Here is an 18941-nt window from a genome sequence, read left to right as displayed (position 1 = left end):
TCCTGAGGTGAGCATCACAAAAGATCTCTATAGTGATCTCCTAGAAGGAGTGACACATGGCCTGCTCCATGTTCTGAAAGAATTTACCATCATGTCCCTCATCTACATCTGGAAGACATCTGTTATTACATCTGAGATCTGGTCCTGAAAATCATCTGCACAGCATGGTGGTCGACATCTTCTCCTCTGAGCTGCAAAAACAATGGCATGTGCAAGTCCCAATCTGTCATCATCATCATTCCCATTATGGTCATCATCCTGGTCATCAGAGCCCATCTTAGCTGACAGTGAGCAGATGCATCATTGCAGTCCGGTTGATGATCTGTCACAGGTCCCATCTTCTGTCAAATTTGAACACAGGAACAAAACATTTTCCATACATAATAGGCATTAAAATGAATGCATAAAGGAAAACACATACAAACGTTACATAATCTACATGTTTAACTGTTATGTATGAGATGTTACACTACAGTCTGTGTTTATCCAAGTATAACACCTTATGTGATGTCAGGCATATATCCAGTCTATAATAAAATACAACGTGGTGTGCAACATATACCTCAGTCATATGCAAAACATATCTGAAATAAAACCAAATTAGTGATAAGGCATGCACAGAAATGCATATGCAAGTTAAAATATATTCTCATTACATATGATAAGTAGGAAGACATCATATGGATATATAAGTAAGTAATGAGCCAGCTGCCCTTGTTGGCCATTTTAAGCCTAGTCAAATTCTCTTTTCAAAGATGAGAATAAAAGTTTGTCTTCTAACATCTTAACCATAATATCAATAACTCACCCCTCTTATACCAACCCGCAACCTCCAGGGATTATAGGATGGAAACAGGTACAGAGGTAAGCTGCCCTTGGTGGCTATTTTTCTTAGTCAATTTTCCTAGAAGTGAAAATTAAACCCTATACTTTGTATGTGAGTTAAGCACCTTTATGATCATGCCAACCTCCAACCCTATACATAAAATGGTGCGACCCTGTAAAATGTGTTGATATGATAGGTCTATTACAAAACATGAGAGTAATGATATGCATGTGAACAGTGTAATAAATGACAGATTAAACTATGCACAATAAATGTTACTGAAGCATAATGGAGGTCATATAAAGGAGGTCACTCTCACAATTCCGATATGTATGTGAATGTAATACACATGGCAAGTCATCTTATGTTTGCCACATCTATGTACTGCTTCACTGTATGTTTTGACATGTGTCATGTATCACAATCAGCCTTAAAGGTAAATGTCTGAAAAAACTATGTATCATGGTAATGACAGATGCGAAACAGCATAACTGTAAAGAGATTATATGATATGCAAGTAACAACATCCAGACTTATGAAACCAGATGTGTAATGTTTGCTCAATGTGCATTATATTATCGCACATTTGTTGTGGCAACGTAACAGTCACCAGATTTGGACCATAAGGTTTATTTATATGTTGAATAACAAAAGACACAAAGGCATAATAATAACAAGTGTAATGTCATGATTATGTAATGTAGTACATGTCATAACAGTCATATTTTGATAATATAACTAGAAGACCATGAAAGGGTCAGTGTGCCCATAATACATTATCATTAAGTTGCTCTAGAACCTTCAAGGGATGCAGTAATCAGTCTATCAGATATACGCTTGCTATTATTTGTACATTTACTCATGTCTCAGCCTTCAGTATGAAGGTCAAACACATGTGCACAGCACAAAGACATATATATAATCAGTCTGTAAGACAGGTATGCCATGCCACTCTAACATGCTACACTGACCTGGAAACAAATTCCAAAAGACTAGGTGCAGTGTACTTGGCATTGGCACTTTGGGGAATGTGCCACGTAAACCTTACAAGAAGATCAGTTATAGAGTTGGAGAACAAATCCATAGTAATATGGCCCTCTGTTCTATACTTAATGTGTACCACATATAGAGGTGTTAATGTAACATTTAAATTTCCACTACAATGCATCATTATGTGCAAATAATGTGTCATGTTTACATAGGATGGCTAAAATATGTGTGTGAAAATATATTGTATGATTAGCAGTCCATGGTAAACTTAAAATGCATATGCAAATGAGCCAAAGAATGCAACATGCTTAATGTGTGACATCACAACAGTATATTATCAGAATGGAAGGTGAAAGCTGAAGAAACCTGCACACAGTTACAAGCACAACAACAGCATGTATTATCTAAAATTTACGTATATGACACATATATACAATTGTCCCCTAACACGTGTATCACTGTCACTGCCTATGCTTTCATGTATTTATATATCTCTATATGTATATATATATATATATATATATATATATATATATATATATATATATATATATATATATCTCTATATGTATATATATATATATATATATATATATATATATATATATATATATATATATATATATATATATATATATATATATATATATATATATATATATATATCGGTTTACTATGGTAAGGTCGATCTGGCTTCTGTCGAATCCACTGTACCGAAGTCCGGAGGCCGAACAACGACAATGTGGAACCCGACATTGTTGAAGTATAAATCTCTCCCATGTTAAGCCCCATTCCCAGGTCAAAGTCGAGATGTATTTCAACAATGTCGGAGTTCGACATTGTCACTTTTGTGGACATGGTTCGGTGATTCCATCATTCGATGGAATACAAATCGACATTACTATAGCAAACCATTTATATATATATATATATATATATATATATGTATATATATATATATATATATATATATATATATATATATATATATATATATATATATATATATATATACACACACACACACACACACACACACACACACACACACACACACACACACAGTTTACTATCAAAACACGGAATGGCACGTCGGTGAATACAGATTGGTTGAATGCTTGTTTTCAGAATGTCATAATGTTGAACTGGAAGTGGTTGATGTTATATTAGTGAATGTGAGTACATATTTGCTAATATGAAGTTGACTTTCCGATTGAAGATCACGGTACAGTGTGGATTGGAACATTTTTCCTTTTCTTCACAGTAGTTTTATCTTGGAGTTGGTTTATATAATATGCAGGGGGTGTGGGGGGTTCATGTGCTTGCCCACCTGCAAAAACTAAATGAAAACATGGACTTTTGAATTCAGAAGTTTGAGAGTTTGAATGTTAATTGTCGTGTTTAGCACGTTCTACATTTGTTTTAAATGAACTTCCAAACATTGACATTATTAGTCAACCTTTTAAACAAAAAATATTGTGACATTCCATATCTTGATAGTAAACCTATATATATATATATATATATATATATATATATATATATATATATATATATATATATATATATATATGGGTCTACTTCAGAAGACTGAAAAAAACGAAAGAATGAATTTCAAAATACTGAAAACTCAGAATACTGAAGGATGGAAATTGCCCCTTCTTCACTGTTGTGCGACCTTGGAGTTGGTTTATGTAATTAGCAGGGGGTGTGGGGGGGCACAATCCCCCACATGAGTGGTGCAGGGGGGATTGCCCCCTGCATTAAAACTGTTTTCAGTATTTTGGGATACAGTCATTTTGGTTTGTCAGTCTTCTGAAGGAGACATGTATATATATATATATATATATATATATATATATATATATATATATATATATATATGCACAGTAAAATGTAATGAAGATCATGACAATAGTATTCAACACCTCAAACATAAGGCATTACTTGTAGCACACCAATAAAAGGAAATGGTGTGTAATGTATTTAACAAACTATTATAGTGCAGTTTGAAAGAAAGTAGAATTCAGAAACTACACTTCAATAAATGCCTGCCAACAGCATTAAGAATGTTGAGTCAGCAAACACCCATTCAATAGTAGAATAAATAGGCAATGCAAAATTCAGTGAGAAAACCTCTGCCTCCTTGTGGCAGAAGACAGTGGATTCAGCCTTGTCTTTCCTGCTGATTGCTGAAAGAAGGTTCAATGTGTATTTTCCTGTTGCTAGATTAGTTTAAAACTGTTTAATTTCACCTGTTTAAATACATTTGCGAGTTATTGTGCATTGCTCAACGGTGGCTAATGATGCTTTGTATAGATGCAAACCCCTCGAAACACAATTTTTTTCCCTAGACAACTGTCAGTGTAACCCTCACAAACTTCTCTGTCACACTAATGGCAACTTAGTTTTGCACTGAGCAGCATCGCCATTACCATACCTATCATCCACAGAACTCAACTGTACAACCCTTGAGAATCCAAGGAAAAAAATGGTTAACCTAGCACACTCCCTTCCCTAATAGCTCATACGGACAAGGCCTGTTATAATGGACAGGCAATTTCTCATCATTTCTCCAGCCAGCCTAACTGACATGGAAATACTGAAGCAATGTAGTAACTGTGCCACCTACTTTTATCTTGCATTTATTTACTATAAACTAAAATACACTATTGTACTGCAATTGCCTGCTTCACTGTGCCTGTAAAATTAAATTTTATTGTTGTTTTCACTGTTTACAAAGCTTTTCTGTTGTTTTCACTGTTTGTTAAGTATTTACTGGCATATTTTTTCAGTTTTAAAGCTATCTATTCTGCCTGTTCTGGTTTTCCCACCAAGCAGTGTTTAATTAACTGATCTGTTAACTGTTTGATACATTCTTTAGACTGATTTTCTGCTTTTTTTCTGTTGTATTAAACATTCACTAGTGTTTCTCAATAAAACTAGGGTAGCTAGTAGCTGTAGCATAGTCCAGATCTAGGCCTACTGCTTCTGGAACTGTTTGTAGTGGTTTGTTCTAAGCACATTTTCCAGGCCATCTTGAATAGGAGGGGGGCTATCTGCACTTTTGTGAGAGAATTTTGCTGATTGGGACAAGTCTGGTAAAGTGAGACCAGTCTAGGGCTTGGAATAAGCAGCCTCATTGGTCCTTTTGAATCTTTTTAGAGTTGTTTTCAGGTTTTAGCCTCTGGTATTTAGTCCTTGCATTTGAGCAGGTTTCAGCTTGTTTGTGCACTGCTCAGTACTACCGTGCAATTGTGCGCCAAAACCGGACAGTTAAATTCAACAAATTTTCCCTTACGACCCAGGCAGACATATCAATTTACTGAGCTCCTCCCTGATTGCTCTGAAAAGCCACCCCTAGTGACAACAGTCTTAAACCTAGCATTATGGACAGTTGGACCACCCTTGTTTCTCCTGCCCAACTTCTTGACTTTGATCTTGAGGCAGTGTAGCAACTACCTCATCTATACAGACAACCCACTATTAATAACACAATCTAGTACATAGTGTGAGAGATGTGTTTACACCAAGAATCTAGAATCCATGTACTCTCTCACTCAAAACAGTTAACACAGAGAAGGTTGTCAACTCACCCACCACCACATATTCACATAGTACCACTACTCACACACATACCACTACTCATACAAATAGTACGCATCAAACTCGTAAATCCACATGCACAGAAGTTCTCTTGAAAAACTTAGTGAAACACCAGAGACCTCCAAAACACAAGTGTGCTACAGCTAACACAGTCTCCACAGCATCTATGACACATACCAATACCAGTGTATCACCCACCAAGCCCGTAAGGTGTTAACACTTAAAAAACAAGTTTTCTTGTCATTAGAGACTCAGTAGTGAGACACACAGATGTCCCACTCATCAGGTTGGACAAGGGGAAAGACACGGTCAACTGCATGTCTGGTGCCAGGATTCATCAAATCATGCATGCTCTTAGGTCTCTCAGCAACAAGTACTGTTATGACTCTGTCATAATTCATGTTGTTGAGAATGACCTGAGACATACCTCACTGGACTATATGAAGATTACTAAGCTATTGGTTGAGGTCTCTGAGTATGTGTCCCAGACAGGTATGGCCCTAGCCTTGAGCAACATACTATGCTCACCTAGACTAATGCCACATTATAAACAAAAATGATTGATTTCAATAATTGGCTTTATTTTTGGTGTCAATCAAAGGGTTCATAGGTTCTTAGGTTCATGTTAGGCTATCTGCCTTAGGGCATTTATAAGCCTAGCCAGAGTGTGTTTGGCTTTCGCCACCCATTTTAAATTAATTTTGCTATGCCCTTTTTCGAGGTTAGTATACTGTGCCTCTGTCTAACAGTGACACAGAAGTGATACCCGGGGTAAACCTACGATCTCCCATCCACTCATCAAGATTCCAGGGGATCCAGTTCCTGTCAGCCTGGGAAGCCATAGTCGACAAGCCTCTCTCCTTTGCCAGAGACAGTTTGCACCTGACACCCCTAGGCTTTTGGCTGCTGACAAAGGCTCTTGCCTCCCCCATAGTGCCTTTTTTAGGCAAGGACCCAAAAACAACATTACAGATATGAAATTAACCAATGGGAACAGAATAAGGGTCATGCTGCTAAATGTTAGGAGCTTAAAATAAAAACTGCACTCCCTGGAAGCACTTCTGTCACTAGAAGCTGTAGATGTCTGAGCAGTCACAGAAACCTGGTTTAAGGCCACAGAGAGTACCCCAGCCCTGCAAGGCTACAATGCCTTCCACACCTTTAGACTGCAGAATGAACATGTGAAAACCAAAAAGGTGGTGTTTTAATCTATATTAAAGATAAATTCACCTCCCATCTAGTTAGACTGGACAACTCCATGGCGTTACTCTGGGTACAGGTTACAGTGGGTAAGAGGCCCATTCAAGTATTAACCAGTTATAGATTCCCCCTCCATGGATCAGAACACCCACGAAGCCTACTTAACCAAACTGAAGACAATCCACATTTTACCAAACACACTGGTTATGGGGGATTTCAGTTATCCCACCATCAACTGGTAAACCTACACTAGCCAATACTTGCTAGCACAAAAATTGACTTTGTGAATTCAAATACCCTGGAAATAAATTGTCCATATCCTGACAAGAGGAACAAACATTCTAGATCTGGTCCTGACCGACATGTCTAAGAGGTGCACTACTGTAACTGTTTGACCCTCATTAGTTAAAACTGACCACAAATCAGTCACTTTTGAACTGACACTAACACCAGAACTCACAAAGGGTAAATTTAAACTAAAAAACTTCACCAAGGCAAACTATACCATCCTAGGTGAAGGTGTAGATGCATTCCAAGCCTCACCCAAAGCTGGAAGTGGTAACCATGCTGAAGCTTACCCTAAATCCCTGTACAATCACTTGAATAAGAGTGTAAACTCAGCTGTACTGGAAAGAATCAAAGCCAGTGCTCCAAGTAAAAATAAGCTGCCATGGTGGGCATCCAGCCTCAACAAACTCTACAATAAATGCAAAATGTTGCTGTCCAAGAAAACAAAGGCAAGGCCCCAACAATGGAAAAGCACCCTCCTCTGCCTCAACAGGTGAATAAGACAACTTGTCAAATCCTCAAGATCTCCATTGAGAGAAACCTAGCAAGTACTGTCAAGGATAACCATAAGGCCTTTTACAGCTATGTACATAACCTGAAGGATAGAACCCAAGCATGTGCAGAACTAGTGGCCAATGGTATCACACACACTGACCCCACAGAGATAGCAAACCTGCTAGAGGATAGGTTTGTTGAAAATTTCACTCCCTTATACCCTCCTAACTTACAACAAACCCTCTCCCAAACTTTCCCACCAGATGTTACTGAAGAGCAGGTCCTCAAAGCCCTGTCCAAGGCAGAAAACACAGACTCTATGGGACCAGATGGCATCCCAGGTTGTCTTCTAAACAGGCTAAAACATGAACTATCATCACCACTAAGTACCCTTTTCAGTCATAGCCTAACCACAGGCTTTCTTTCTGTGGAATGGAGAACAGCTACAGTTATTCCATTCCACAAACCTGGCCTAGCGACAGACCCAGGTAATTACAGTCCCATAAGCCTGACCAGCCTCATCTGTATGGCCATGGAATGTATCATTATGGACCTCATAAATAAAGACATTGGTAACGTTCAAACCCTGAATCCTACCCAATTCATCTTGATGAAAGGCAGATCCTGCCTTTTAAATCTGGGGGATTTCTTTGAAATGTGACCAATGCTATTAATGAGGGTACATCTGAGCACAGAGCATACCTCGACTTGGAAAAGGCTTTCAACACAGTCCCGCATTCAGGCATTACTGATAAACTTGGCAAACTGAATGTAAACCCCTTTGTTGTAAGATGGATTGCCAACTGGCTCAAAATCCCGAGACATACTATCAAAGTGGGTGACTCCACATCAACCAGCAGACCTTTTACCAGCGGGGTGCCACATTGATGAGTGCTGGGCCCCTTACTGTTTGGTATATACTTTTCAGAAGTTCAGGTCACAACTATGGAGTTGTGGCTGACCATGTTTGCAGACAACTACAAACTAGGTGCAATCACCGAATCCTCAAATGCTGTTAGTATACTCCAGGAGGATCTCACACAGACCAACAACTCGTGTATTAGTCACAATCTCAAACTGAATGAAAAGAAATCCATCATCATTCCCTGCAGCACAAACAATGTCCCTTCACACTATCAAATCAATGACAATACCCTAATTTCCCATGAACTGGTAAGGGACCTGTGAGAACAGGTTGACTGTGATCTTAACTTCGACCATCACTTGTCTACTATAGTAAAGACAGCATTCCACGTAGTACACTTGATTAGTAAAAGCATCACCTTAAGAGCAAAAGAAGTTATAACTCCCCTGCAGTCGGCACTTATCTGGCCCATATTTGAGTATAAGACCTCATTCCACATGTACCGTACTAACCACCTTTCACAGCTAGAGAGACATCAGAGGTTTATAACAAAGATGACTAAGGGGCTCCAGCATGTGCCTTACACAAACCAACTAAATCCCTGTCACTATACTCCATATCATATAGAATTCTTACAGGAGACATGCCTGGCCTACAGAGCAATCCAAGACCCAAATGGAATGAACTTGCTGCATATCTGTAAATCAAATGGGTCTAGGGCAACCCGTTCATGGAACTTAAATAAAGCCTGTGACTTAAGTAAGACATACTGGAGGGACAGGTTTATCTTCCAGTGACTTCCACGTCTTTGGAACAGGCTAGCAATTCATGTGAAACAGAGCACCTCTATTACACTTTTCAAGAGGAACCTGGATGAGTGGAAGGGGCACCATAAATTCTTACCGGGGATAGAACCCACGAGCCTCTTGGACATGGTAGTCATCACTAAATGCAATCTTAGGTATTGACTAGAACTTCTATGGTATTACATTGGGTTGAAACGGCTAGGCGTAAAATGACCTCTGGGTCAATAGCTTAGTAATCTCCTATGATCCTAGGACAAACATTTACTTCTGCAGCAAACAAACAGCCTATGTAAGAGATGTAAATACACTTTAAAACTGGAATGACTTCTCACATGTAACAACAAGCCAGATACCAAGCAGGTTGTCAGTACACTCTTTACACCTCTCACAGAAAATAAGGACACTACACATAGACCACATACATGGAGATACTCACAAGAAACCTACCAAAGTCCAGAGACCTCCTAAATGTAAAATAAAGTGCACACACTATTACACAAATTGAAACTACTGCACAAAATAACACATGCAAATGTGTCTTAACAAATAAGCCCCTAAGGCAAAACACCTCCAAAATGAATATCCTGGTCATATGCAACTCCATAGTGAGACACAAAGATGTCCCCCTCACTAGGCTGTATAAGGAGAAGGTTACGGTCAGCTGCCTGTCAGGTGCCAGGATCCATCAGATTATGCATGCACTCGCATCACTCAACAAGTACTGTTATGACTCAGTCATACCTCGTGTTGGGGCAAATGACTCGAGATGTACCTCTCTGGAGTATATGACAAGAGACATGATAGAACTCTCAGATTATGTGCTCAGGGAGGTATGACCATAGTCCTAAGTAGCATTCTCCCTTCATTGAGGATGATGTCATAGTAGATTTCCTGGAAGGCTTGGTGCCGAAGTACTAGGAACACAGTAAAAGTGAATGGTGACCATTTCTCCAGTTGTTCAGTGTGTTTTTTTCTTTCTTTAGTGAGTTGGTTTGTGGAGTGGTGTTTTTGGAGGATGATGCCATTTTATAAACAAAAAGTGATCAACTTCAAAAATTGGCTTAGTTTCTGGTGTCAGTCCAATGGGAATCAATATCTGTCAGCCTGGGATGACATAGTTGACAGGCCACACTGCTTTTCCAGAGATGGTCTGCATTTGTCTCCTCTAGGCTTTCAGATACTGGCAAAGGCACTTGCCTCCCCCATAGTGCCTTTTTAGGCAATGTCAAAACAACAAAATGTCCAGTGTAGCAAAATCCAGCCAAAGCAAACAAGGCTCTGCTGCTTAATGCTAGAAGTCTAAACATGAAATTGCACTCCCTGGAAGCGCCCCTCACCTTGGAAAATGGTGACATTTGTGCAGTCACTGAGACATGGTTCAAGGCCACGGAGAGCACTCTGGCCATGCAAGGCTACACTGTATTCCCCACATTCAGACCTCAAAATGAGAATAAAAAATAAAGGTGGAGGGGTATCCATCTTCATTAAGGCCAAGTATACCTCAAGACTGGTCAAACAGGATGATTCTTTCAAACTACTCCATGTCCAATTCATTCTAGGCAAAATACCCTACCACATCATTCCTCGCAATAGGTTCCCCACTATGAACCAAGGAAAGCACACCACCTACCTGGACTTACTGGAGTCACTCTCTTTACAGTCCAACAACTAAATTATGGATTATTTCAACTATCCTTCCATCAGCTGGGTGACATATACGAGCACAATCACACTCATACAGAGGTTCCTGGACTTTGTCAACTCAAATGCTGTGGAACAGATAGTCTGTACACCCACAAGGGGCTCAAACATCCTAGACATAGTACTCACTAACATGAGGAGTAACTGCACTCTCCCCTGTATGAGGCCTTCACTGGTAAGGTCAGACAATAAAACTGTCTTGTTCAAAGTAACTATTGAACATGACACCCCCACAAAAGCAAAAAAAAAAAAAAACAAAAAAACAAAAACAAACTGAAGAACTTTCTAAAGCAAATTTCAGAAAACTAAGCAATGGCATAAAAAGTTTAACACCCACTGCACTCGCAAACAACAAAGACTCTTATGTAGACGTGTACTCAGATGCCCTGCACAAACACCTATGCTGCTGTATAGTCTGAGTTGTACCTGACCAGATCTAAACCAGGTCCTCCTGAAAAAAACACGCCACCCTGGTGGATCTCAAGTATAAACAGGTTATATAACAAGAAGAAGAAACTGATGTGTAAGAATAAGAGGAGACTGACTCAGCAGAGGAATTTCCTTCTCAACATGAACAAGCAAATAAAAAAAAAATAGTGAAATTCTCTAAAGCTAAGTATGAAGGTAAAATAGTGTCACTCGATAAGGATAACTATAAGGCATTATTTAATTACATCTGAAATATATGAGAGAATGTCCAGCTATGAACAGAACTGGTAATCCTGTAATGTATATTTGCAATGTGTACTATGTATTTGTATTTTTCTGGAGCTTTTCTCCCCAGGACTCCATTGAAAATGGACTCCTTGTGGCCCAAGACTATCCTGAAAAACAAACTGCAAATAAATAAATAAATAAATGGTACCACTCATACTGTTCCAGAAGAAATCACCAACCTGCAAGCTGACAGATTTGGTGCAAACTTTACCCCCTGGCTCCACCGAGCATACCCCAAAGCATACCAGACACCAGTGCTCTGCCTACTATCTCTAGAGAGCAGATCTTATCTGTGTTCTCCAAGGTCAAAAACATTGCCTCAATGGGTCCAGATAACATCACAAGATGCTAATTAAGCAATCTAAAACAGGATCTAGCAGACCTACTTATTGTACTCTTTAAACACAGCCTAAGAACTGGCTTTGTCCCAGTGGAGTGGAGAACAGCAACAGTAATTATCTTGCATAAAAGGGAGGCTATCAACAGACCATGGGAACTATAGACCCATAAGTCTAACCAGTCTCATCTGAAAGGCCATGGAAATAATTATCATGGATCTTATCAACAAGGGCATAGGCAACCTTCAAACTCTAGACCCAATCCAGTTTGGCTTCTTTAAGGGTAAATCATGCTTATTAAACTTAGTAGACTTTTTTGTGAAAGTTACCAAAGCCCTGGATGATAGTAAGACAGTGCATACTGCCTATTTTGACCTGGCCAAGGCATTTGACCCAATCCCCCATTCAGGTATCACTGAAAAATTCTCCCATCTGGGGATTAAGCCTTACTTCACTAGATGGGTAGCCAATCGGCTCAACTACAGAAGCCAATTGGCTCAACTACAGAAGACATACTGTCATTGTTGGTGACTCCACCTCTAGCAGTAGAGCTGTTACCAGTGATGTACCACAATGTTTTGTACTGGGCCTTTTACTATTTGGAATTTAATTCTTGGAAGTCCAGGCCTAATTAGATGGCCTTTGGCTCACTAAGTTCACTCATGATTGCAAACTGGGTGCAACCATTGAGTCCCCCAATGATGTTAGCATACTACAGGAAGGGCTAACACAGACAAATGATTTGAGCAAAAAAACATGGACTAAATCCAAATGCAAAAAAGTGCATTATTATTCACATTGGCAATGTCAAATTCCCTGCTAACTGCAATATCAACAACACCCCCTTAACCTCAAACCCAGTGATGTGAGATCAGGGAACACAGATAGATAGAAACCTGAACTTCGACCAACAAGTTTCCAATGTAGTAAAGAAAGCATACTGTGTTGTGCACCTCATAAGTAAGGGCATTGCATCCGGGTCTAATGATATTATAGCCCCCATTGTACTTGACCATCATCAGACCACTAATGGAGTATAATGCCCCCTTTTGCATGTTCCTCAACAGACACCTGCAGCAGCTGGAGCGACCACAGAGGTTCCTCACCAAAAAAATACACGACCTCCAAACCATGATGTACATGGATAGACTAAAAGCCCTGTCACTGTACTCCATATCATATAGGCTGCTAATAGAAGACTTGTGTCTGGCCTACAAGGCAACCTCTGACCTGCTCTGATGGGTGTGCTTCACATCCACACATCTAATGGCACAACAGTCACACTCTAGAGATCTAAACCTAGCCTGTGGCATTAACAGAACATGCTGAAGAGACAGATATGTCACCCAAAGACTATTCACATAAACCAGAGATTTTCACTGACCCTATGCAAGCCCTACCTGGAAAATTGGACATGGGACTGCAAATTCACCTGGGGGTGGCACCCATGTCCCTCATGGACAGGGAGATTAGGTGTTGACTATAGACTAACTCATCAAAGTATGTCTACTTAATAAAAGGTGTTGGACAGTGGAGAATATGAAGCAGATACTCACTATCTATGCTGGACATGAGCATACCCCATGAACTTTATGAGGATTGATGTCTGGAAATGGATCGCTAGGGTGCACAGGAGCACAGCAGAGGAACTGAGATCTACCAGACCAGCGTATAAATCTGCCACTGCTATGATGACCTACATTGGAGGGAAGCTGAGTATCTGCATCAGAGGGTTGCAGAGGTCCAATGCCAGTCACCAGTAAGATTCATATTCCACACCATAACATCCACATTATATGTCTGTACTAAGCATATCTGTGTATGTGATGCATTGTGTTTCAAATGTATTCCATAGGTATTTGTATTAATCTCAGTAATTTACATGGAGTACATTTTGTACTACTCACTAGTTGCATGTTGACACATTTGCAGTAGGAAAACTTGTATGTATGGCAGTGCTTATAGGTTCATAGGTTCATAGGAGGTTACTAGGCTAGCGGCCCTAGAGCCCTTACAAGCCGAGCCATATGAATCTCAAGTTGCCTCAATTATCTTTATTAAGTGGACATACTTTGTCGAGTTAGTCTATGGTCAACACCTACCCAGCAATTCTGAGAAACATATATTAGATTTGTTTTTCAGGATATTATTTAGAAGCTATTAACTGCAATACTGCAATTAAATTTTGGCAAATGCAATTAATACCTTTGAATGCATATATCTGATATGGTACAGTAAAATACATGATTTTGTTAGTCAAATAACACCATTGTGATTAATTGCTTTTATGACACATTAATGCCTTTCCGTCATACCTGGATGTGGTCAAGGCATAGTTATGTATTCTCCTACTTGTGTATTGATTGAAATAATACAGTAATGTGATGTGCCATTGGTATAATTCTCCCATTTTTGTTTCTCCCATCCTATCCTTTTTTTTATTATTTTTTATTCATATATAATTTTAATACATTGCTGCTGAAAAAAATACCTTTAGGATACATATATAGACTGACAAAGTTCAGTTGTCTATACCTCTTTAGGTGGCTGTGGTGGCAGGACCACAGGCAGCACATACACCCAGCACAACTGGGTCACAACCTATCAGCATTGCCTCTGCAATGCCTTCCCTACCTTCACCATTTTTGTCAGGTAGCTTTGCCCTAGCTGCTGTTGCAGGGGTACACTCTAGGAGCATTAATATTGGAGGTGACAATTTTGTCACTCAGGAGCTGACAGGGCTTGTGAAAGGCATTATGATGATGGGCCTTTGCTGCCCAAATTGGCAGGGTTGAAAAGGCTGTGCATCATTTTGCCAAAAAGATGCCATTTACAACACTGATGTAGGCAAATTACACAGGAGATAGTGATGACAGTTCTGAGGGTGAGGAGTAGATTCTTACTGTTTTCAGGCTAGACATGGATGCAACTCTGAGGTCTTCTACCTATCCTCAATCATGGTGTTACCTGACCCTTTGCATTCATTACCATCCCTATCTGCCGTGTATATCCTGTATATCTGCACCTACTACCTAACCTACCATACCTATCTGATAATCATATTCCTAATCACCTTCCCAATTATTCCTCTCTCTCTCTCTCTCTCTCTCTCTCTCTATATCAAAAAATAAATAAATAAATAAATAAAAAACATCAATACCCATACATAGCTCTCCACTTCACGTTTGAGTCATCTTGACATAGCTGACTTGGCCCAATTGATTATACAAAATTATTTTGTTACTGCCATTCAGCCCTGATGTGGCAGCTCTCCAGAGTTGTGAAATTGTGTGTACAATATTACATTGAGAATGTTCTCCAACCACTCCCCTGCAAATGTCTGTATTCCTTCCCCCTTTGTCCTACTGTCTGCTTGCACCACAACACACATTTTACCACTGTCTTATAGGGTCATAGGATAATAGGAAGTTACAAGGCTATTGACTCTGAGGCTCTTAGAAGCCTAACCAAGAATTTAGTCCATGTTTCAACAAGTCAGCATCCTATGCCACTGTCCAGCAGGGACACGGGTGGAATGCCAGGGGTGTATTTTCTGTTCCCTATCCAGTTATACAGATTGCACTTAAAAAGATTTAATGAGGTACTCTGCTATATGTGGAGAGGAAGTCTATTCCACAAAAGGGGGGGGGGTGTCTGAGACACAAATCTATCCTGCCAACATGTCCTATTGATGTTACAGACCAGGTCGAGGTCATACATGCGAGTTACTCGAGTGGAGCTTAACTTGCGAATATGCACCAGTCCCATCAGGGTGGGGTCTGTGATTGCTTTGTATGCCAGACAGACATAACCTCTGAAGAGTCTGTTGGAGACTAAGTAGAGAGACAGGGCTTTTAGCCTATCTGTGTACGGTAGATGTTTGAGGCCCTAGATTCTCCGGGTGAGGAACCTCTGTGGTCTCTCCAGCTGCTGCATGTGCTTTGTGAGGTGCATGCCAAAAGGGGCATTGTACTCAATAATGGGTCTTATAAGGGAAGAACACAGGGATGTTATGACCACTTTGTCCCTGGATGAGATACCCTTAATAATGATGTGGGCCATGTAGAAAAGCTTTCCATACAATGGAGGCAATTTGGTGGTCAGAAGTCAGTTTGCTATCAACCTGGGTGCCCAAGTCCCTCATGACTGGTTGTGTGCTTAGTACCTTATTATCAATGTGATAATTTGTGGGGATGTCACTCTCCCCAAAAAGGACAATGATGCATTTTTTGGCATTTAGCTTGCGGCCATGTTTCTGGCAACAGCCATTTGTTTGTGTGAGACCCTCTTGGAGGATGTCCACATCACTAGGGGAATTGATGACACCACCCAGCTTGCAGTCATCTGCAAACTTGGTCAGCTATAGCCCAATAGATTTGGCCTGCACATCCGCGAAGTATATCCCAAACAGCAGAGGCCTGAAGACTGATCGCTTGGGTACATTGCTTGTTACAGGTCTACTACTTGAGGTGGCATCCCCTATTTTGACTAGGTGAGTTCTTTCAGTGAGCCATTTTTACATGTTTAATCTTACGAAAAAAAAAATAGAATCAAACAAACTTCAAAGGCCAGAACCGAGTGGATGAGATCAATGAATTTGATAAAGCAAGTACAAAACAAAAAAAATGGATCTCAACACCAGAACTAAAAGCTCAATTTGCTTTATTAAAGTACAAATCCAACAGCAAAGCTTTCAGGGAAACTCCTTCTTCAGTGCATATAACCACAGTTTAAAACTGAAGCATCAAATACAACACATGGCTTCATAAAATGCTCTTCTTTTCAATTTAGTTTCATTTGTTTACATTTTAGTAAAGCTTTTAAACTAACCAAAGCATTCAAACCAGGAACATGGTCAGTTTGTAATCTTAAAATCCACTGATATTAATTCAGCTCAGTGGCATACAGAATGCCACCCCCTCTTAAATTAAGAAAAGTTATTTTGTATCACTCCAAATTTAAAGGCATGATGTGAGCCGCACTCTTGAATATGCTTAGTGAAGAAATTTATATATACATTTCTTTTAATTTCTGCTAAGTGTTCTGAGACTACTTATCTGGAAAAGCATAATATTAACACACCCCAAGGATTTTAAATAATAAAAATTGTAACATTCTTTGTGTGTCTCTGTCACTGTCTATATGTCTGTATGTGTTCCCACTTCTGTATCATCACTTTTTTACTGTTTCATATTTATTAGGCTAATGGATATAATTTACACATCATGTGCTTTTTATGACTGTCATGAGAGCAATGAAGAATAATACACACATTCACATTTGCTTAAATCTGTTGTCATATTTGAACTTCATGAGCAAGGAGTTCCTGTGTAGTGTAGATAGATGGTACTCAGGTTTCTTAAAATTTTCTTGGAATACTGTCAAGGTCCAAATCCCTATGTATGTCAAAATGTTTTTGAATGCTTGGTAAGACTCCTGTGGGTGTACTTGCTGGCTACACATTTTTTAACAAAACATTATCTTGCTGCTGTATAAATGTGCTTGCTCCTTGTTGGGAACCCTGTCTTGTACAGATCTTGCCTGAATAATTATGATGATAAAGTGAAGAGAAACACAACACAAATATGTGCAGAAATGAACCATAACCTAATGTGTTTATGTTTGTACATGTATTCTTGTCACCAATTGTCAATCTCCTCCCAAACCTTCTGTGTCATCAAATAAACCTCCTTGATTCAAATCAGTTTCTATAAGCCATGTTTTTGTCAGCTATAACATGTTTGGTCCCTCATGTGTTTCATAATACACCTGATTCATACATATAAGGATTGAAGAAGTGTAACTGCCATGATAAATGTGTAAATCATAACACTTGAGACATGACCATAAAACATATATTTTCTGTATTCCATCAGATGCAGACATGGTTTTATGTCAGTGTTGCTTATTTGTGTGAAGGTTGGCATGGGTCACTATAGACTAAATCCTATTATAAGTTCAGCACTTCAAGATATGATTATGCATGCACTGGTACTTTGTCATCAGCCAGGCAAATTCATTTGCCAATTGTGTGTTTGAGGGAGAGAGTTAAAAAACAGTTACTACAAAGAATTCTTTGAGTAGGGTGTACACTGTCTGGATGTCTGCATAAAATTATGAAACCAAGGTGTTTGGATTTCAGAATGATTTTGACTCAGTTAAGCCAGTCTGTTAATGTATTTCTGCATGCCAGTGGATACACCTGCAACTGTGTTACTATGGTGTGCAAATTTTTCACACATAATCCATCTCAGTAATTCAGAAGAGCACTATTTAGGAAGTGTCTGTTTGTATTGCCAATGCACATTGTGCAAGCATGAGACAAGTCAAGTGACAGTGCACACTGGTTACTATCTACATGCAATCATTGCAGGGTGAACTGCCATGAATGCTTGCTTGACAAACAACTGTTTTACAGTTGTGATTGTCATTGACATCCCATACTGTGAAATAGGTATATGTCTCTCAGAGTAAAACATTGTACATGAATGACAATATATAAATATTAGCAGATAATTATGTCATTATATGGGATAAGCACAATTCTGTTATGTTGGCCTGTCCAGACATATGGCTTTGTCCCAAAACCTATGATACACAGTAGCTAATGTTTCAAACAGTAAAGTTTTCCTACTTTCAAATCTGTATTTTTCACATCATTAAAGTCATACTTCTCCTGTGGCACTTGTGATTCATATGGGACAGGATTCACGAAGCCTCCGTGTAAGAGTTAGCAAGTCTTACACGGAGGCTGCAGTTAAACGGGATGATGTCAGCATGCCATGCATATTCATGAGGGCATGCTGAATCACACCCTAGGCTAACACGGTCCGTGTAGCAAAGTAGGGGGCGTGTCCGCACAGCGAGTCCTGCAAAGGGACATGCCCCCAGAAGAATCACAGTCCCGAAAGGAAACTCCCACAAGCGAGTCCACGGAAATGTCAAGAAACACAACACCACACATGCCCCCACAGACTATAAACCCAACTGAAATGTAAAATGTAAAAATTAACTGTTTAATTTTTTTTTTATAATTTTAAAAATGTTAGCCCGTAATTGCAATCGTTTGCGTGGGTGTGCCCTTCGCTCAGCCACAGTTAGCAGTCATT

The sequence above is a fragment of the Protopterus annectens genome, chromosome 5.part0 (assembly GCF_019279795.1).
Source record: "Protopterus annectens isolate FY-2018-M chromosome 5.part0, PAN1.0, whole genome shotgun sequence".
Classification (NCBI taxonomy): Eukaryota; Metazoa; Chordata; order Ceratodontiformes; family Protopteridae; genus Protopterus; species Protopterus annectens.
Note: the sequence above shows the minus strand (reverse complement) of the source record.